Genomic DNA, 22938 nt, shown 5'->3' with positions numbered 1-22938 from the left:
TGCACATTTTTAAACTCTTATGCTCACCAAAGATCAAAATGCAATAAAAAACATGATATTGTAAAAACAAATATTACAATTTAAATAGCTTTATTTCTATTTGAATATATTTTAAAATGTCATTTATAAATGTCATCAGCATCATTACTCCAGGCTTCAGTGACACATGATCCTTCATAAATCATTCTAATAGGCTGATTTGCTGCTTAAGAAACATTTCTTCTTATTATCAATGTTTATTATAAACAAAACATTGTTTTGTGCTTAATAGTTTTGTGGAAACCGTGACATTGTTTAAAGGATTCTTTGATGAATAGAAGGTTCTAAAGAACTGTGTTTATCTGAGATCTGTTGTAACAATGAAAAAGTCTTTAATGTCACTTTTGAACAATTTAAGGTGTCCTTGCTGAATTAAAGTATTAATTTCTTTCAAAAAGAAAATACAAACTTTCGAAAGGTAGCCTACTAATATATATATATATATATATATATATATATATATATATATATATAACAGGGAGGATCCGCCGTCTATAATCAATGGGGGAATAAACCCGCACAAGTTGTTCAATTAAATGAAAGTATAGGCACTGGTGAGGTACACGGTCTCTTTATTTCTTTAACATAAATTTACATATGTCTACCACTCAAAAAGATGGACAATCTGCTGCTCCCAGCCGATGCTTAGAGCCCTTTGACGATGATCCAGGTCTTCAACCACTGCTTTTCCCAGTACACAACACCATATATCAAAAAAAAAGAAAAAAAAAGGAAAAACCATGCACCATACACCCAGGGCCTTAATACTAATATCCTGCCGACTACGCCAAATGTAACAGGGGGGATATCCGCCGTCTATAATCAATGGGGGAATAAACCCGCTCAAGTTGATCAATTAAATGAAAGTATAGGCACTGGTGAGGTACACGGTCTCTTTATTTCTTTAAAAGAAATCTACACAACATATAAACCTTAATTGAAACAAAACCCAAACAAAATAACCTTACACAAAGTACAAACAAGAAAAGGGCCACAATAAAAAGGGGGGGCAGATTGATTTGGTTAGACAAGTCTTGGCCTGGAAGTAACAGTCTCCACTATTTAAGTGCAACCCGAGAAAATTGTAACACACGTGCCAAATGTAATACACAACCATCAAATCAAAAGATAGTGCTATCACTGCATCACACCAACTCCTAATAAGGGAGATATAGTTGCATCCAGTACCAGGCCCCCTAAATGGACAAACAAAATTAAATAAAAAAACAAGTAAACTATACAATGCAACTAACAAAAATCAACTAAAGAAAACAAAAGAAAACCAATAAACTATACAATATTCACATAACAAAATCAAACAAAACAAATCCAAACAAACACACAATTGTAAATAAACTTTAAATACTGGGAAAAACAGTGGTCTAGTGCGCCATCCGCTGCCAGATGAATCTGTCAACACATAATACACATTCAGCACACCTACATTTGTAAACCATTAAAATATACAAATAACATTTGGACCATACATTTAATTTATACATCTTTATATAAAATACAAAACCACATAAAACATCTCATTACCTCCACAATGTGTCCTATTTTATACCGAACACGTCATATCACAAGTCACGGACGCGATACCAAGCTCGCTACTATAACACATACAAAACACATACTTAAGAACAATACTCTGCTTTTCGTTTGCACATGATAAAAATCAAATGACCTACCCAGGAATTGTCAGCAACATGAACAGGAAAAACTGAACGATATGAGACGTACAGCTCCAAGTGAATGACCACGATGTCAGGTTTGTTACTACAACACATAAAACACACATACTCAAGAACAAACAATACTCTGCTTTTTACACAATCAATCTAACGAGCTACCCGGGGATAATTGGCAACATGAACAGGTAAGCGATACCCTCAGCGTGCAGCAGCTCTTCACATTCGCAGCAATGCCACGCCAAACAAACATGTGCGTGTCTCCCACAGTATTGCGCCACGCACCTTTTAACTCGCTTAGGCGGAAATTACGCTGGATGCATTCTGCCGTGACGTCAGTCACAATAATAAAAAATATATATATTTACATAAACACTGCCAACCCACTACACACACCCCTACTTTAAAAAAATGTGCCGTCCCGGCAAATATCTCGTAATACTCCCTATAGCCATGGCCTAAATACTGTTAAATGTGAATTCACTACCGCATCACCGGGACCCAACACCTGAGATACAGGCTGAGGTAATCGAAATGGATTTGTGTGACATCCAGCAGTGGGACGTGTAGTACGCCTGACTGAGGAAGGGATTATATCCTCTCTACCTAATTCATTACCAGTTAGAGCAGACGGACCACCACACCCTGCATTTTCAGGTGAAGCCAAACTTTCACTTGGTGTAGCAACATTCTGGTCCCCAGTCCCCCTAACACAATCTACCCGACCTCCAGCACAAGAATATGGACGCAACTGTATTCCTGTTTCAATTGGCCCCTCACTTATTCGACCTAAAGTACTTGGGTGGGAGACACTAACTTCCACAACCAATCCATCACCTTCCTCCAATTCAATCTCCTCCTCCACTCCTTCACCACTCTCTACTCCTCCCTCTACCATCTTGGATCTTATTGCGCCCCAAATGGTGACTCCTACAATAAACCAACGTACCTGGAGCAAGTATAGATCCATCATTTGGTGGCACTATTCGCTGGTATGGGGCCTTCTTTTCCAGATACCTCCGTGCACTCTCATAAACTAAAGACAAATGCTCTTTGTGTTGGAGAATCCAGTCGCTCACATGGCCTCCTACCAACTCTTCCTCCGCTGCACCCAAGAGGAAATCAATCGGCAACTGAGGCTTCTGGCCAAACATGAGTTCGTAAGGGGAGTGCTGTGTGGATTGATGAACAGTGGTGTTATATGCAAACAACAGTTGTGGAAGGAAGTGTGGCCACTTCCCTTTCTTATCTGGAGGCAAAGTCCTCAACAAATCATGCAACGTTCGATTGAAACGTTCGCACTGCCCGTTCCCCTGAGGGTGATATGGGGTAGTACGACTCTTTTGGATCCCATAAATGTCACAAAGATGTTTAAACAACTCACTCTCAAAGCTACGGCCTTGATCCGAATGTATACGCTTAGGTACGCCATACACACAAAACCACTTTTCCACCAGTATTTTAGCCACGGTCCTTGCTCTCTGATCTGAGGTTGCAAAGGCTTGAGTAAACTTGGAAAACACATCGGTCACCACCAGAACATTCTCTTGACCGTTGCTAGCTCGTTCCATGAGAGTGAAATCAATTGCAAGGATTTCTAAAGGCCGGGATGCAGTTCCCATAAAGGTGCGGAATTTAGGCTGTGTGGCCTTAGCCAATACACACCGCTCACATGCACTACACCACTGTTTAACATCCTTCCACATTCCTGGCCAATAGCATCTTTCCCTTAGCAAGGTCATGGTTTGCTCGACACCCTGATGGCCATGGTTATTGTGCACATTGTTAAGAACCTCAGGCCGTAAAGCAAAGGGAGTAATAACTGCAAGACGGTCTCTCCTGCCGGTGGAAGCTGTACTTGACGGTATAATACTCCTTTATCCTCCCTAATCCGAGGCCACTGCCTAACCAACTCCCTAAGGCCTACATGGCTCTGATCTACTTCTCCCTTTGAGGGCGGTGTTCCCCTCCTCCAGTGTCTTAGGAAACTTACAATCACCGGATCGGAGGCCTGCAGTGCAAAGAGATCACATTTCTCTCTCACTGGTACAGCATTTATAGCCGAGGTCTTAGCGACATAGGGGTTTGACTTAAAAGCCGGCTGGTGTAAAACAACCTCAACTGGAACTACGGTCCCTGCATTGCTCATCATCTGACTACTCATAGTGGGGGAGGGAAGACGTGATAATGCGTCCGCGTTACGATTAGCCGCCCCTGGTCGATACCGAAGGTCAAAATCAAAAAGAGCCAGCTGAGAAGCCCAACGCTGTTCTACAGCTGCCAATTTTGCAGTTTGCAAATAACTCAAGGGGTTATTATCGGTATACACAATAAACTTGTTGCCCATTAGGTATTCCCTGAACTTCTCCGTTATCGACCATTTTAAAGCCAAAAGCTCCAATTTCATCGAGCTATACTTTGACATATTCGTTTCAGGGGGCCGCAAACCTCTACTGGCAAATGCGATAGACCTAATCTGTCCCCCCTGGTCTTGAGACAAAACTGCTCCGAGACCACGGTGACTCGCATCAATTTCCAAAATAAAAGGTTTAGAAAAGTCTGCGTACCCCAACACCGGAGTATGCACCAACTTCTCTTTAAGGGTCACAAAAGCTCTCTCACAATTATCACCCCAATGTTGTTCAAAGGAGCCTGTAGTTCTACGAACCACCCTCTTACCACCTTGCAGTGCTCCCACCAACTTATGCAAGGGTGCAGCAACCGAAGCAAACCCTTCAACAAATCGGCGATAATATGAAGCAAAGCCCAAAAAGGAACGCAATTCTATCACACTACTAGGCCTTCGCCACTGGGCAACAACACTAACCTTTTCGGGGTCAGTAGCTACTCCCTCTGCCGAAATAATGTGCCCTAAATATTTCACCTCAGTCTGGAACAGATGGCACTTTTGTAGCTTCAATTTCAAGTGATATTGCTGGAGACGTCTCAGCACCATTTCTAACCTCTCCAAATGCTGCTGGAAAGAAGTTGAAAAGACCACTATATCGTCAAGATATAAAAGCAAAGAATGAAATCGTTGGTCACCAAATATCCTTTTCATGAGGTGCTGGAAGGTACTAGGCGCATAGCACAACCCAAAGGGCATCCCAGTAAACTCAAAGAGCCCAAAGGGAGTGCAAAACGCAGTTTTCTCTTGATCTTGACTGGCTACGGGAACCTGGTTGTATCCGCTAGCTAGATCTAGGGTACTGAACAACCTAGCCCCAGCCAAAGTGTCCAATGACTCCTCAATCCGTGGGAGAGGGAAGGCATCCTTACGAGTTCTTAAATTCAGTTGTCTATAGTCTACACACAGCCTAATTGAACCATCCTTCTTTTGTACAACAACAATTGGAGACGCATATGGACTGCAACTCTGCTTTACTACTCCTTGATCTATCAGCTCTTGGATATGCCTCTTTACCTGATCGTACTGAGAAGGAGGTAACCTACGATAACGCTGTCGCACTGGAGTCTCGTCTATCAACGGTATTGTATGCTCAAACAAGGTAGCACAGCCCAAATCACCTTCCCCACGACTAAAGATGTCGCTATACCTCTCCAGAAGAGTACGGGCCTCCAATACTTCCTGAGAAGACAGATTAGGGCAAACTAAATGTGAAAAATCCACGGAAGGGAGTTCAACTGCCACAGCTTGGACTACAGCTACCTGTTCTCCAGTGGAACTCTGGGAATTGAACTCTACTTGTGTTGTAGATTGCACTGAAACTAGATGAAAGTCTCCAAGAACTACCTTAGGCCGAATCCACCGATCCTGAGTCCCTACGTTTACGACAGGTACCTCCAGCCTCCCCTGAGCTACTGGCAGAAAGGCAGAAGATATAATCAAATCACAGGGTAAGTGACAATTCTCCAACGGCAAAGGCTCCAACAAACCTGAAGAAAATGTACATCCTAATCCAGTGTGACAAATAGCAGGAACAAACTTTAAAGTACCAGCTGGAACCCGAACAGCAGGTCCGGGACGAACCCGAACGCGTCCAACTAACCCCGTGTCCAAGACACGGTCAAGCTGTCTGCATTCCGCCATTGCTTTCTTCCATTCTTTTCCTGAAGCTTGTACCCCTAGGTGTTGAAACAAAGAATCTCCATGCTGTATAAATAACTCTTGATGACACTGATTGATCACGTTCATTCCTAACAAGCCGACGATCCGGCCATGCTGCCCCTGACCCCGCACTCCCTCTGGATTCTTCACTACTAGAATTCCCATACCAGTAAGTAGTCTGCCTAATACTTGGACATCCACCTCCAAGTAGCCCAAATATGGGATAGCGAGACCATTAGCGGCCTTTAACTTTAGCCAGTTGCAAGACTGAAACTCTGTTCCCAAAGCCGGCTGAAGATGTTCCAAAAAAAATTGTTGGGTAATCGTGGTCACCATAGAACCGGTGTCTAACAAACAAGCTACAGGTAACCCCCCAATTATCATTTCTACTGTAGGACAGTTCCCTATAAGCTTAATACCATCATGTTCTTTAATAACCCGAAAACTCCCCTTCCGATGCCTGGGCACCAGCACCGGAGGGTTCTAGATTTCCGAGTGATCAACAGTGGCTCTAGATGTAACATTGGACTGACTTGAACTTCGTGGGCCATCCCCTCCGGCAACATGCTGAGATGACTTCAGATCTACCTTGCAAAACCTAGCAATATGAACTGCTTTATTGCAACGAATACATATGGGTTTACCATCTGGCTGGTAGGGAAAATTAGTACCACGTGGACGCACATCATACCTCTTAGGAAACACTGGTGGTTCAAGATGTCTCATAATAGAGTCTAATTGTGCTTGTTGCTTACGCAAGCACTCCTTTAATTCTGTTAACTGGCTGTACTGCAGCTACATTTGTTTGAATCTCCGCAGCACTGCCCTGAGCACTATACGACTAAGCATGGGGCCTTTGACTAGCCATGCGTTCTCCTTCTTCTACCCATTGGATAGCTTCAGTATGAATATCCAAAAAGGAGGCAGAATGTTCCATACGTTCCCTTCTCTTTAACTCTCGTCTCAACATGCTATCCCTAACATGCTCGATAAACTGGTCTCTAAGAACAGAATCAGGATTAGCAAAACATTGTGGATCTCTTCGCTTAACTGACTCAATAAGGGACATAAGGGCGTGAGAATATTCCCTCAGCGATTCTCCCTCCATCTGTTTTCGTTGAAAGAACTGAGTAGGCAGACCTATGTAAGATTTAGAACATCCATAGGTCTCCCGAAGGATGGAAAACATCTTTTCTGCAGTATTTCTTTCTGCAGGGGTCCTAAACTTTATCTCAGCCTTTGCCTCACCTTCCAGTAAATCAAAAAAAAAAAAATCTTGTTCATTGTCTGACATATGACGTAAAGTCAAAGAGCTACGCACCTCCTCTATCCAGTCCTCAACTCCCAAAGAATCCTGGGAAGCCTTTCCTGAGAAACGAGGACACTTTCTTTCCCTTGGGACATAAACATATCGCTCGGTTACCACCGGAAGAGATGGAATAGACACAGGAATTGGTAAAGAATTAGTTAAAGAAATAGGCACAGAAGAAGGGCCCTCCAACAAATCATAAGCAGGAACAGCTACAACTCTCTGAGTGGTTTCTTCTCTAAGCCTGGCATTTTCTGACTGCAATTGTTGTACCAATTCAGTTAATGCCTGCAATTGCGCTGCCATTTCCTCTGCCATACTGTAATAAAGCAAAAAAAATTAAAAATAAATAATAATAATAATAATAATAATTTACATATGTCTACCACTCAAAAAGATGGACAATCTGCTGCTCCCAGCCGATGCTTAGAGCCCTTTGACGATGATCCAGGTCTTCAACCACTGCTTTTCCCAGTACACAACACCATATAACAAAAAAAAAAAGAAAAAAAAAGGAAAAACCATGCACCATACACCCAGGGCCTTAATACTAATATCCTGCCGACTACGCCAAATGCAACAGGGCGGATATCCGCCGTCTATAATCAATGGGGGAATAAACCCGCTCAAGTTGATCAATTAACCCTCTGGGGACCAAAAACGCGCCCGCGCGTTTTGCTCGTTTTTTTTTTTTTAGCAATGAAAATAAACACTAAATGCTCTGTTAATTTTGATCTTTCATTTTCGTGTAATACATCAATCGATCCTGTTCAGTTTCTATTTTTTTTCTGTATACTCACAATAAAAATAAAGTGTTTTGCTTTTTGACAAATAAAGAAAAATTAACATGATGCGATTTCTGCCTTCTCTCTGTCAGTAAACTCCCGTTTGAAACGCGTTCGAAAATTATCTATAACTCCGCGAAAATTCAGTCAAACAGGCAAACAGACCCACGGGCATAAAGCTTGAGATCGCAGCTTTTAAATGAAGTCATTTATATAAAAAACAAATATTCTTAGTTTCTGTAATCTGTATACAAAGAGAGCGACTCCAGTCGACCTCATTACGAGATGATTCACAGTAATGTGACCACTCCCCGGAGAGCGCGTGCTTTTCAAATGCAAATTCCGAGAACCATTTCAGATCTGTGAAACGCCCACATCAGCTGTAAACAAAGCGCGTCGCGAGTGAGACATTATAGCCTTTATGGAGAAAAGTTTCCACAGTGCTGATGAGGAGAAATATCTCCTGATATGAGCAGCAGATCGCGCTGAGGAGTGAGGTAGGCTGTTTTCTTTTCTCAAGTGTGGAATAACGTTATGGAATAACGTTAGTGTAGGCCTATGTAAACCGCAAAAAGATGAATCGCATTTCTATAATATGACTCGCGTTTCTGTGAGATGAATGAAGGGTACATATTTGTAAAGAGTGTTTAGCCTAAATATGAATCGCGCGTCTGTGTGTGAAAGAATAAACTGCTTTGCTATAGCCTACTGAGATGAGTAAAATCGACTGGAATATGTTGAAATAAAATGTATTTGTATAAGCAACGTAAATTAACATTTATATGCCCTGATATTTCAATAAAACAACGTTAGTCAGGCGTTAGTCACACTATTTTTGTCAAAAATAAAGTCATAGACTAAGATGTTAGATGTTCCATTGTTGGCTATATTCAAACTAATGAATACATATGATAAAATGTAGGCCTATAATCTTTTTTTTCTTTCTTTTTTTTTTTTACAAAGAAAGAGTACACTTGAAATATTGTTGAAATTGTAATTATTGTTGTAATTGTAACATTTTTAATAAAATAGCTAAACATATTTACAAGATAGATGTAAGCGAAATCTTAAATGGTCAATATAAGTATTCTTCTAAATACATTGTCCTTGCATTGTGGCTCAGTCAGTGTCACACCTTGAATGAATGGCTATTCAGAGTCATTATGCAGAGTGGGTGGGACATCCCAGGTGTAAACTACTCCTTCACGCCCCCCTCGCATATTGGCTTTCCAAGCAAAACCTGTTTTACACCATTTAAATCAATGTATTTTTTTTTGTGAACGATAAAGCAAGACTATTTTCACATAATTTTGAAGCCAGTACTCAAAGGTACAACATCAATTAGACAAAAGTCTTGTGGACACATATTTAATATGTGTTTTGTGGTCTTAATTCAGCCACTTTCATTTTTATTTTTTCCAATAACCACGCATAAACATTATTCTCTTAAAAATACAAACATCTACATACACATTGCTCGCATATTTTGGTAGCCCTGTTTGTGCTATATAGAGTGATTTTACACCTTTGCCATTAACATGTTTATAAATAACAGAAAAAAGCACAAATTTCAAGGCATGTCAGAACATCTCAAGGGCTCCAAAAACACCTTGGTCCCCAGAGGGTTAAATGAAAGTATAGGCACTGGTGAGGTACACGGTCTCTTTATTTCTTTAAAAGAAATCTACACAACATATAAACCTTAATTGAAACAAAACCCAAACAAAATAACCTTACACAAAGTACAAACAAGAAAAGGGCCACAATAAAAAGGGGGGCCAGATTGATTTGGTTAGACAAGTCTTGGCCTGGAAGTAACAGTCTCCACTATTTAAGTGCAACCCGAGAAAATTGTAACACACGTGCCAAATGTAATACACAACCATTAAATCAAAAGATAGTGCTATCACTGCATCACACCAACTCCTAATAAGGGAGATATAGTTGCATCCAGTACCAGGCCCCCTAAATGGACAAACAAAATTAAATAAAAAAACAAGTAAACTATACAATGCAACTAACAAAAATCAACTAAAGAAAACAAAAGAAAACCAATAAACTATACAATATTCACATAACAAAATCAAACAAAACAAATCCAAACAAACACACAATTGTAAATAAACTTTAAATACTGGGAAAAACAGTGGTCTAGTGCGCCATCAGCTGCCAGATGAATCTGTCAACACATAATACACATTCAGCACACCTACATTTGTAAACCATTAAAATATACAAATAACATTTGGACCATACATTTAATTTATACATCTTTATATAAAATATACAACCACATAAAACATCTCATTACATCCACAATGTGTCCTATTTTATACCGAACACGTCATATCACAAGTCACGGACGCGATACCAAGCTCGCTACTATAACACATACAAAACACATACTCAAGAACAATACTCTGCTTTTCGTTTGCACATGATAAAAATCAAACGACCTACCCAGGAATTGTCAGCAACATGAACAGGAAAAACTGAACGATATGAGACGTACAGCTCCAAGTGAATGACCACGATGTCAGGTTTGTTACTACAACACATAAAACACACATACTCAAGAACAAACAATACTCTGCTTTTTACACAATCAATCTAACGAGCTACCCGGGGATAATTGGCAACATGAACAGGTAAGCGATACCCTCAGCGTGCAGCAGCTCTTCACATTCGCAGCAATGCCACGCCAAACAAACATGTGCGTGTCTCCCACAGTATTGCGCCACGCACCTTTTAACTCGCTTAGGCGGAAATTACGCTGGATGCATTCTGCCGTGACGTCAGTCACAATAATAAAAAATATATATACATAAACACTGCCAACCCACTACATATATATATATATATATATAGTTATTAACAGGTTTATATATATATATATATATATATATATATATATATACTCCTTTGAAGCAACTTGAAGGGAATTAATATATTTCTGTCAGGTCCATTAAGTCAAGAACACACAGACAATAAAATAATTAAGAATTTTTATTGAATAGATTGCAAACAAGTTGATGTTCCTGAATTTAAATTTGGCGGTATGGCTCTGTTCAGGGAGTCCTCTGACCTTTCATGAGCACCTTGAAATAGCAGAGAGTCAGAGGACAGCAGCAGCAGCATTAGGGAACGCTCACACAGTTTTAGGACTGTGAGAGCTAAAATATCCCCCTGTGAACAGAGCAGGCAACATGACAAAGCAAATGCCACGTTATGCATAAGGAGGAGCTGGGGAGGTGGCGGGCAGCAGAAGCGAGCAGCAAGCATGTATGAGCAACTGAATGCGTTTTAAATAGGGCGCCTTGTTTGAGCTTTGGCCATTGAGCAGCGAGGGGAGTTAACCAGCTAATGCAGCTCAGCTGAAGCAGATCAGCTGACGGGACAGTGTTGTTAGCAAATAGCATTAGCAGCATCTTGACTACCTGGCCTGCCAGAACTGACGCTGACGCTCAATTTCTGTCAGGTCCATTAAGTCAAGAACACACAGACAATAAAATAATTAAGAATTTTTATTGAATAGATTGCAAACAAGTTGATGTTCCTGAATTTAAATTTGGCGGTATGGCTCTGTTCAGGGAGTCCTCTGACCTTTCATGAGCACCATGAAATAGCAGAGAGTCAGAGGACAGCAGCAGCAGCATTAGGGAACGCTCACACAGTTTTAGGACTGTGAGAGCTAAAATATCCCCCCAAACAAAACCACACCTGGCAATCCTCTGAGATACAGAGGATGATTTATTTTAACAATTTATATGCTTCGTAATCTACGAATATACACGGATAATTTGCAATATGTTATAAGCATTACGTTATTTTGACCAGATGAGCTATCCCCCCAAAACAGAAATTGAGTGTCTCGAACGGTGTCGTCTGAGCCGCCCTAATTTAGCGATTTATATTATGGTAAAAATGATTAATTACTGAAATGACTATCAAGACCGCAATAGAAAAAACATGCTGTTACCTAGAATTATCTGTCTTTGAACTGTTTTGACGGTCTACAGTGTAAGTGCTATGAAGAGATGACTAAGCCACCTTCTGAGAAACAAGCTAGATGAAGGAATTAAACATCTGGTAGCGCATCCAGGGGTGTTATACTGAGCAGAGTGCGAGCAAATAATGATCAAATGTGTTTATTAGCGAAACAAATCAGAGACTTGAATTGAATTGAGACATCAGAAATTGTTAGATTGAGATTTGGGTCAAATGAACAAGTGCGTGAAGAAATTTCACCACCCCTTAGAAAACCAAAAAAGGCTGTGAGAATGACTGTTTCTAACAACTGATCGGTGTACGGCCCAAAACACCCATCCCGTAATTTTGATATGATTTGTTTAACCAAAGGTAGAGTAAAAGGGAGACGTTTATCATTCCCTTGTGGAGATTGTCTTTTGATCCCGTTCAGCAAATGGCGAATGGAAGGATTTTCCAAAATACTGGAGGCAGATGGATCCAGGCAGCGCATATGGAATTGAATGCCAGCGACCGTACTTTTGATTGAAGAAGGCTGCAGTTTTCGATCCTCGAAGCAGTGGACTATAAACGCACTAATATATGATATATTGACAGGCAGAGCAGCTATAGATAAAGAAGCACAAAAACTGATGAAATAAGACCATGCAGAGTCATACGATTTTAATGTAGAACTAGCCAAACCCCCCCGCATGTACTGCGCAGCAGAATGCATATAGGATTGAAGAGGGTTATTCAATCTAGAATGGTTTGGCTGAAAGGCAGGCATCCCAGGCTTGATTGTGCTGCAGCTGGACACAGGAGATGAAATTTCTGAAAATTGAAACGAGAAAGAATCGGCCACTTGGTTATTCAAACCGGGAATATGTTCTGCACGAAAATGATAGTTCCCCATAACTGACAGCCATGTAAGACGTCTCATGAACCTGTTGATAAATGGAACGGATGAACGCCTCTTATTAATTATATTAACCGCAGCTTCGTTGTCGCAGAAAAACATAATTTGTTTCCTAGCCCAGTGTTTACCCCACAGAATGCATGCAACGACGATCGGATACAATTCTAATAGGGCTGTCGAGGAATCACCGGCAGGTAAGGAACGCAATTCTTCAGGCCAGGCAGACGCAAACCATTCGTTTTTGAAAATCCCCCCGTACCTTACGGAAGGTGCAGCATCAGTATACAGATTAAGAGCTAAAGAGGATTCCATGAAATCATTAAGAAAAAGGGAAATGCCATTCCATTTATCTAGAAGCAAAGACCAAAATTTTAGCTCAGATCTCCATCCTGCATCTAAAGTAACTATATCACTGAGAGCTTTTGCAGATTTAGAAAGGTCGAGAAGCCTGGAAATAAATGATCTGCCTTGAGGAATTACTCTCATCGCGAAATTAAGGTGCCCCAAAAGAGAGAGCAAGTCCCTTTTTGAAAAAGATTTTGAATTTTTTGCGACTTTCATAACTTGTCTTATTCGGGATAATTTCTCGAGGGGGAGTGAAGCTTGCATGCGATTTGAATCGAGAGAAATGCCTAAGAATTCAATGACTTTGACTGGACCCACGGTCTTTTCCTCCGAGAGAGGAACGCCTAATTCAGAAAAAGTGCGTTTCAGAGTCGAGATAGAGAAGTCAGATTTTTCGGAAGGAAAATCTACCAGGAGAAAATCATCTAAAAGATGAAGGACGAATGATAATTTCTCGTTATTAAGAAGAATCCAGCACAAAGCCTCAGACAAGGTATCGAATATTTTTGGACTGCTACGACAGCCAAAAGTGAGTCTAACTGCAAAATAAAAAATTTTCCTCCACTGGACGCCGAACAAATGCCACTGTGAGGGATGCAATGGCATAACTTTAAAAGCATCGGAAATATCTGCCTTTGCAAGCCAAGCTCCACGTCCTGCTTTTTTAATGAAATTGATGGCATCATCGACAGTGTTGTAAAACAGAGAAAATGGGGCTAAAGGAATAAGGCTATTGATGCTGTCAGCCAAACCATTGTGAGAAGCAGAAAGGTCGATAATTAAACGTTTTTTACCCGAATATTTTCGAGTGGCTACCCCTATAGGACTTATCCTAAAAATCGGGAAAGGAGAATTATCAAATGGGCCTATCATGAATCCTTTCTTAACCTCTTTCTCGAGCAAGGTATCCACAGTTTCCGGCTCCTGAGACGCGGACAATAGGTTATGGCAATGAAAAGATACAGCAGGAAAATGCAGCAGGCCAGCAAAAAACCCCTGAACAAGACCAGTCAGTAAATAATCCACAAAACAGCGGTCAGGATGCTTTCTCAACGCCTGTCCCAGCTTGGGGACGTTTATGGGAGTTGATGGTTTTATTTATTTCGCTCCATTTTTATGAAGCAGGTTCTCCTCGGGCACACAGACTTTGGGTGGGCGTTCCCACAGTAGCTACAAACATGAAAATATTTACAATTATGCATCCTACAAACATTTTCATTGAAATTAAAGCAAATAGGAGTACCAAAGTTATTCACCTGGGGGCCAGATTTATGGCTCGGGCCAGGATGAGACGTGGAAGAAATAGGCTTAGATTTAGAGCATAAATTAGTAGAATGCGAGAGAGAGCCGCAAACGGAGCAGGACAGGATTTTGTGACCTGTGAAGTGTCTGCTTATGAGCGCGAGATCGACCACGGACCAGTCTAGTCTCTGATTGAAGCGTTGAATGAACATAGCTGCCTTTGCAGAAAAAGACTTGTGATACTCGTAGAACAGAATCCCACCGTAAGAGAGAGCTAGGTCAGAAATGATGGCCAGATAGGTATCTAGTTCGGCTCTGTGCACTGGTTGGACCTCACAAATAACATCCCTATAAACTCCAAATGCGGTACAGAACTCGGGAAAAGTTTGAATTTTTGAAAGTCTAGGGTCCCCATCTTTTAGCTCGACCTGTACGTCACCACAGTCTACTATACGCCGTTCACACAGCTCGGAGCCCAGCAAGAGTTTAACGAGGTTAATATCATTACCTGCCAATATCTGTCCCCTCAGCTGATGAGAGATGGCAGCAGCTGGTGGGAAAAAAGGCGAGCCAGTGGAAAGAGGTACGGCGGTTGCTAGGGTCCTTTTAGGTATAAATTCCGTGGTGACGTCATCACCTTGAGGCTGGCGCGGATGGTGATGCGGGTCGGAGACAGCAGCGGCAGTTGAAGCCGGGGTGGATGTCGATTGAGCAGAGACGGGGGTCGAGGAAGTGGGTCTGGAAATGGAGCCGTCTTCCAGTATTGATATCCTAGCGGACATGTCGAGGAGAGAAGATTGAATATCAGAAAGTGCCATAAGCACTGGATCATCTGCTGAAAAAGCACTTGGGCCCGGACGAACAGAGCAGCTGGCCCGTTTTTGTGCTGGGGCTTTGCTGGCCATCTCGGGATTTTTGCGCTTCGAGGTGTGCTTTTTTCCGGAGGACTGGGGAGGAGGTACCAGCGGAGATTCAACAACTGGAATAATTAGAGAATCGCAGAGGAGAACAAATAGGTCCTCGTGAGAGGCGCCACGCGGAGGCTGAATGTCATTTGTAAATAGGGTTTCTAGTATTTTTGCCACGGGCCAATCGCCGATGCATGGTTGGGATGAGGATTTATTCGCCAACCACCGAGAACTCCTACGAACGGTAGCGTTATCTTCCGGGCAGGCATCCTGCCCCTGGTCCGATTGGAATGATGATGGCCGGGTTTCCTCAGAAGAGTCTTGCCATTCTTCCTCGACAGCGGCAGAAGTCATAGCCGACAATAGGGTGAGTAGAATCAGTACTTTTGCGTTTAACAACATGAGTGATTTTACCAGCGTACAATTCAGCAGAAGCGAGCAGCAAGCATGTATGAGCAACTGAATGCGTTTTAAATAGGGCGCCTTGTTTGAGCTTTGGCCATTGAGCAGCGAGGGGAGTTAACCAGCTAATGCAGCTCAGCTGAAGCAGATCAGCTGACGGGACAGTGTTGTTAGCAAATAGCATTAGCAGCATCTTGACTACCTGGCCTGCCAGAACTGACGCTGACGCTCAATGAGTATTGTTTGTCTGAGTGCATGTTGTCTGATTGTTTGAATTTCATTTACTCATTTCAATTACAGTGCAGGTAACTGGCTCAGAAAGTTGAGCAAAAATGCCCTATTTTAAATGGAAAATTCTGTTTTTGGTCTATTTAAATATGTATGAGCTATATATTTTGAAATGAAATATATATATTTTTCATTTAATATAAATGAAATATATATATTTTTTAAGTGCAGATCCCCCCCCCCCCCATTCACACACATTCACACTGCGCTGTCAGACACAAGAGAGTGTCACCGATGTGGTATGTTGCGGATCAGAGGTATGGGGGTACAAAGGAGACAGAGATAAAGTAAATAAGAGAAAATGTGTTTAGTAAGCGGGACATGATAGGGCTTATCTCCTTGTTTCTGCACTAGATGGCTGACTCTAGTTACACGCTGATGCATCGTACATTCTTCTAGCTCACAGAGCTAAAAGAAATCATGACACACACTCCTCCCACGGGGGTTAAACGCAAATCAATTATTCACTACTGAGACCGGAATGCCTTCAGTAAGAGGACTGTTGTTTTGCAGATGTCATCAGACATTTATGTGACATTACAGGTGGAGAACCAAGAGGATCTTTCCCTTCCTTCCTCTGGTTGTTACGGACAGTGAAACAGAGATACATGTCATCTTTGTCAGCTGAAATCAGCAGTGTAGGTCAGGGGGTGAAGCTGTGACGGACCTTACAGGAAACATGCATGAATTAAAAAGCATGTACTGTATTAAAGTGATAGGTATTTTTATAATAATTCAACGGCTACCACGCCACAGACATTGTTTAGATGTTTTATTTCAAGAATTTTGCAAGGTATTTGTCCTTAAAACGCTCTTGTGTTTTGAACTAATTTCTCACGCTTCTAATCCCAAGCCTCCAATGCTAATTTCCGTATCGGTAAGCCCCACCTCCCTTAGTTACTGTTTCTAACTCGGACAAACAAACTGCTAAATGTCTTACAATGACAGCTGTCAATGTGAAAATCTTCTCCCATGATGTTTTTGATAAATCTTGGACACAGAAGGACCACCTCTCGTCAAGGAGCATTCAAGTGGGACTTAAATATGCCATGGAGGGATATATAAAAGATTTTAAAATAAAAATGGTGGGTACCAATATTAATTTGGAAGCGAGGGTTTACCGATCACAATGCAAGCGGGAGAAGCCTTTATGTTACGGTCGTCAATATGCAGATGATACTCAGCTCTTATCTCTTCGCGCCCCGACGAAACTTCCCAATTCAAGAAATTAACGGAATGCATAGCTGATATAAAAATTTGGTGCTGATATAAAAACCCATAATCATACAATGTTCGTTCATTGGCCAGAGGAGAACTGGCTCCCCAATTGAGCCTGATTTCTCCCAAGGTTTTTTTCTCCATTCTGTCACCTGATGGAGTTTTGATTCCTTGTCACTGTCGCCTTTTTACACCTTTGTTGCCATTGGCTTGGCTTGCTTAGTTGGGGACATTAATGTAACATTTAATTTAATATTCAACAATAATATTGATCTACCTGCATTGACACTATTATACAAGAACTGAACTGAGCTGGAAAATGACATCACGGTTTACTCCACAGCGGCTATATATATAAATTAACTAAATTAATAACTTTTTTAAAAACAAAAATGAAACATCACTGAACTTGCTGAACTGTAACTATTTTCTTCTGGAAACAAACTTTTTTGCATTATTTTCCTGTTATCTCTGTAAAGCTGCTTTGAAACAATCTGTATTTTAAAAAGCGCTATATAAATAAATGTGACTTGACTTGACTTGACACGATCGCAGATGACAACATCCAGGATCAACATGTACCGCAGGGTAAGATTAAATTAATTTACATTTAACTAGTTAAATATGGAGAGGAACTGAATTGTAGACCTACGTTTATGTGTTTTTACCTATAATATGGATGACGTGAGAACAGTTAGCTATTTAGGTTTGTACGTTAGCAAGACTCACTTTAATTGTAACTTAATGAGACCAGAAAATTTACGTTTTCGTCTTCATTGGGATTGGTGTCCTAAAGATGTCCGAGTTCCGGTCCCCGTGCAACTGTGTTCAAGGGGAGGGGCTTACAGATACATTTCAAAGCATTATTTAAGAGCTAGTAACGGATATTTGAGCCATTGATAGCATGATTATTGGAGAGAGATTGATACTTAAGTGAAATTAAGTGTGAAGTGAAGCTGTAAGTTTAACAGCAACGTTACTACCTCGATACTGAAAAATGTCATGCAGTTTTGTTGCAGATGCAAAATTATTTTATTGATAAAGTCGCAGGGCACCGCTGACGAAAAGTTTCTGTGCGCGTCTATACTGTATGTGTGTGTGTTTGTATGGGAGGGAGAGCGGGAGAAAGAGAGCGTGCTTTCCATAGATAATAGAGTATTATTTCGAGGGCAAAACAAGAAAACAGTTTGACATTTTTATTGTGTTGTTATTTTTTGTATCTTTATTTGTTTGATCATTGTTATTTGCTATTTTGGTTCTTTTGCTGTTTTAGCCTCTAAGGACCTTTGAAATAACTGAAATCATTTGGCAAAGTGACATGGACATGGAATGCGGTCAAGACCTGCCTGCAAGTACTTTAGAAGTCCATTTAATAGAAAATAATTACAGACCTGAGATTAAGCTTTCAATGACTTCCAGCAAAAATCTGATTTATTTATTTATTTTTTTTGCATAATTCAGATTGTATCTAGATGGGTTTTTGAAAGTCTGGACAGCCCAAAAAACACATGTAGCCTAATGTTTTTTTAAAAAAAAATTTTTTATTATTATTTTTATCTGATTCAAACCACATCTGGAGGAGTTTTAAATTGCGATTCAAATCAGATTTTTACATTCTGCCTGAAAAGATCTGATTCGAGAAAAAAAAATCCAATTTGCCTGCAGTCTGAACATAGACTCAGAGTTTATAACGTGCAAATGTGAGATACTTGCAGTTGTGAGAAAAAAAGTCCAAACTGTAAGAGATAAACTACAGTAATTGTGAGGCAAAAAGTCACAATCACCTTTTTTATATATTTATTTCATGGCAAAAATAAGCTTTCATACTATTTTACGTGACTTGTAATGTAATTGAAATGGGCTTCAGAACTTTCGGTCTGCAGTATTTTAGATAGTGGATTGGCCTGATAGAGAACTGCTGATTTTTGCACATGTGTGTCTGTGTAGCTTGTGTGTGTGTGTGTGTGTGTGTGTGTGTGTGTGTGTGTGTGTGTGTGTGTGTGTGTGTGTGTGTGATTGTGTGTGTGTGTGACCACATTATATCTTGACTGTGTGTGTCTGTCTGACTCAGCTCAATGGTTTCAGAGGGCAGATGAAGTGCTAATTATTTCAGATATGTACTGGATAAAACATGCCTAGTCCGCACCATTCACTACCCAGAATACCACTGCATTAATCACGTGCGTCAGCACATATTCATAAACACTCATTAAAGCCACAACATTGCACTTCCTCACACAACACTACTCCCTGTCAACGCTAGACACAGTTTTCTGAAAAGAAAGTGCAGTCATCTAAGAAACCATAAATATTGTCAGATGAACTCAGTGTGGGAAGCTAATTTTAAAGTCATGATCACCAGTTCTAAACCAATTTGACAGATTTTAGAGTATAATCTTAAAGGGGTGGTATAATGCCCTTTTCACAAGATGTAAAATAAGTCTCTGATGTCCCCAGTTTGTATGTGAAATTTTAGCTCAAAATACCCCACAGGTTAAAGTTGTCACTTTTTGAGGGTGAGCAAAAACGCACCATTTTGTGTCTGTTCCTTTAAATGTAAATGAGCTGCTGCTCAAGGCACAGAGGGCTAACCCGGGAGGAATGTCGTGTAGTCCCTACCAGTCTTTTGTTGTAGTCCTTAAAAAGCAATTTCTTTAAAAGAAAAGATCTCCCTTTGCTTTGAACTTTCAGCATTGTAACTTTGCAGATGTTGTTCATGCTCAAATCTGAAAATCATAATCAACCACCCCTTTAAATTATTATAAATGTCCCTCAAAGATAAATACAAATCAGATTTGGTTAGCAGAAAAGAAAATGTTTATGCACACACACATATATATATATGTGTGTGTGTGTGTGTGTGTGTGTGTGTGTGTGTGTGTGTGTGTGTGTGTGTGTGTGTGTGTGTGTGTGTGTGTGTGAAATAACATGAATCAAGAAGAAATATCTCTATATTGAAGATAATGTGTTTTCTGGAGCATGTTGAAGGTTGTTATGGGACTTTGCCAGTGGAACAAATTACCTCAAAGATTGAACCACAGGCTTTTCAGGAGATTGTAAAAAAAAAAAAAAAAAAAAAAAAAAAAATTCTATTTGGAAAGACATTGACTAGTAACGTTCCAATAGAGGCAGATCGTCAAATTATTCTAGGAGGTAAAAAAACCCTGGATTCGAAAGAATTGCTTAACACTTTCCAAGCAATTACACTTGAACGGAGACAAAATTCCACTTCAGCTCAGCCATAATCTTCATCTGTAATTCTACATCATAACAACAACAATATCTGTATCTGCTTCATTGAGATAAAATAGTGCAAATAGAAAATATCCAAGTAAATAACTTGTGATTTACACAATCAATTCAAAATGAATTGTTCTTGCTCCAGAGCTTAGTTCTGGTAGGTCTACGAGAAGATGGAATAGACATGGAAATTATAGAGTTTGTAAAGTCTATAAGCTGGCGCAAAGCAGAGGCAGAAACATGCAGAGCTTGGCAGATGGTAAGACATCTTAGGGAAGTCAAATGCTTAAAGCTTGTCACCGACTGCTCGCCAATATCAGAGGCGAAGGTGACTGCAAAATATTTACCCTTTCACTTCTTCAACAAGAATTAGTAACTTGCAGTGCTGAAATATTTTTAGAAATGTTTTGAAATGACTTCACACATATTTTGCGCGCTTTAAGATCAGACGTGGCAAATGCACTGACATATTGGATAGAAATGGAATGAAACTCAAAGTGAAAAATGCAGCTGTCACACGCTGAACCAAAGACAGCCTAAACAGCAGGGGGGTATGGATTGTTTTGTCTCTTGTTTCATCACATTTGACAATGTCATTAAACTCAAACACAGGCAAAATCTTGGGCCCTATTTTAACGATCTGAAACGCAAGTGTCAAAGCGCAAAGCGCAAGTAACTTTGTGGGCGGGTCTCGGCGCTGTTGCTATTTTCCCGGCGGGATAAATGACTATTGCGCCAGGCGCAAATCTAAAATGGGTTGGTCTGAAGTAGCTTCATTATTCATAGGTGTGGTTTGGGCGTAACGTGAAATAAACCAATCAGAGCGTCATCTCACATTCCCTTTAAGAGCAAACGCGCTTTTTCCATAGCGGATTGCTATTGAAACGGCGGATTTGCCAGGCGCGCGCCAGGAGCGGTTCACTGCCAAGGAGAGCAACGCTCTCGTCACGGCCGTAAAAGAGAGAAGTTACATTGAAATGGAGAAACCCACCCAAATTAACTTCGGTTAAACAGGCGTATGATAATTTGGGTAAATGTGTAAGCTAGATGTATGCTTTTATAATAAATAGTCTATCTATCTATCTATCTATCTATCTATCTATCTATCTATCTATCTATCTATCTATCTATCTATCTATCTATCTATCTATCTATCTATCTATCTATCTATCTATCTATCTATCGTAATAATGTATTCAAAAATGAAAACTGCTGCTTCTGTGTAGATGAGAGAATCAAAGTGTATGTGCGTTGTGCACACGCTACATTGATTATGGCCAAGCATGCGCCCTTAAAATAGCATATGAATAACATGCGCAACGCGCCACTGACTTTAAACTATTTTTTCCTGGTTAGTGGCGCAATTGTTTTCTAAACCTGCAAAATAGCATGAATGAACGTTTGCGCCGGAACACGCCTCCTCTTTGCGCTGAACCGCCCCCGGGAGCGCAAGTGTATTTCCTAACTTACCGACGTGCTTCTGTGGAGGGAAAAGTCCGCTTTGCGCGGGTGCAAAATAGGAATGATACATGCGTCGGTGTACAAAGTCACTTGCGCTGGGTGCAAGATAGGGCCCCTTGACTCATATTCAGTTTGGAAGTTTTGCGTCGCCTCTCGTCTCCTCTCTCCAAGACATTTAGCTTTGATTGATAAAATAAATAAAAGTCTAGATAAAAGAGTGTTATCTCTTCCTCCCTACTGCTGTCTGGATTATCAACAGGCTGCTTTATAGGGGCGTCACGTACAAGTGGGTGAACAGAGTATGAATACACTTAATATGCGGTTGAAACTGATTAGCCTCTCATTTATGAAAAGGCCCCATTTCTGCAGGAAATAAAAAGTGCTTTGTTGATATTCTACGAGTCTCAGTCTGGGTATTTTCGATTGCAGATGTATTTCATTTCGGGATTAAATGGTGAAATAAAATGACAAAGGATATATAACCATAACATACAGCACAAGCTATCCATTACAATGACTGGTACAAATTGTATGATTTTGGGTTGTCCCAGGCAAAAATGACCAATCGTGGCTCCTAAACGGTGGTCCTACGTCATACAGTGAGAGGTTCAAAGACAGCCATTGCCACGTTCTTGCAACCAAAGATAGCCTAAGCCTTCTGACAGTGCCAGAAATTTAGCATGATCATTTCACAGTGCTACGACCTACAGTACGTCTTCTGACCTCCAAAATTGGCATCCCAAGTTGGTCTCTTTTCCATAGTCCATATTCTCTTCTTTCGCTTCCTCCTCTTTTTTTCAGCACACATTAAACCCCAATTGCCAAAGTGCAATTCATCTTGCTCCAGTTTACCACTAGCGAATGCTGATGCCATTTTATTCTTTACTATTTTATACATACATGTCGTACCCAAGTTTATTAGATCCATGTTGTGCAGTGTGATTTGTAATGATCTTATAGGATTGCCAAACTTGCAGTCTGTATCAGGCATTTGACAATTACTGAGATGCAGCTTCAAATATAGACCCAGCTTGGACCAAATTCTGTATAATGAAG

The 22938-nt window shown here is 40.6% G+C and overlaps 2 long non-coding RNA genes across 2 annotated transcripts; both read right to left on the bottom strand.

Moving 5' to 3' along the window:
* Positions 1-647: 647 nt before the first annotated feature.
* On the bottom strand, positions 648-2178 carry LOC309513242. Its single transcript, XR_014211377.1, has 4 exons — positions 1893-2178; positions 1731-1818; positions 1582-1652; positions 648-1449 (listed from the first exon to the last, which is right to left on the bottom strand). It is a non-coding gene; the product is annotated as an uncharacterized lncRNA (long non-coding RNA).
* Positions 2179-9524: 7346 nt separating this feature from the next.
* On the bottom strand, positions 9525-10739 carry LOC309513517. The gene is made up of 4 exons (XR_014211461.1): positions 10516-10739; positions 10354-10441; positions 10205-10275; positions 9525-10072 (listed from the first exon to the last, which is right to left on the bottom strand). It is a non-coding gene; the product is annotated as an uncharacterized lncRNA (long non-coding RNA).
* Between the last annotated feature and the right edge of the window lie 12199 nt (positions 10740-22938).

The sequence above is a fragment of the Leuciscus leuciscus genome (genome assembly GCF_965113295.1).
Source record: "Leuciscus leuciscus genome assembly, chromosome: 13".
NCBI classification, from domain to species: domain Eukaryota; kingdom Metazoa; phylum Chordata; class Actinopteri; order Cypriniformes; family Leuciscidae; genus Leuciscus; species Leuciscus leuciscus.
This window is presented reverse-complemented; position numbering and strand designations above follow the sequence as displayed.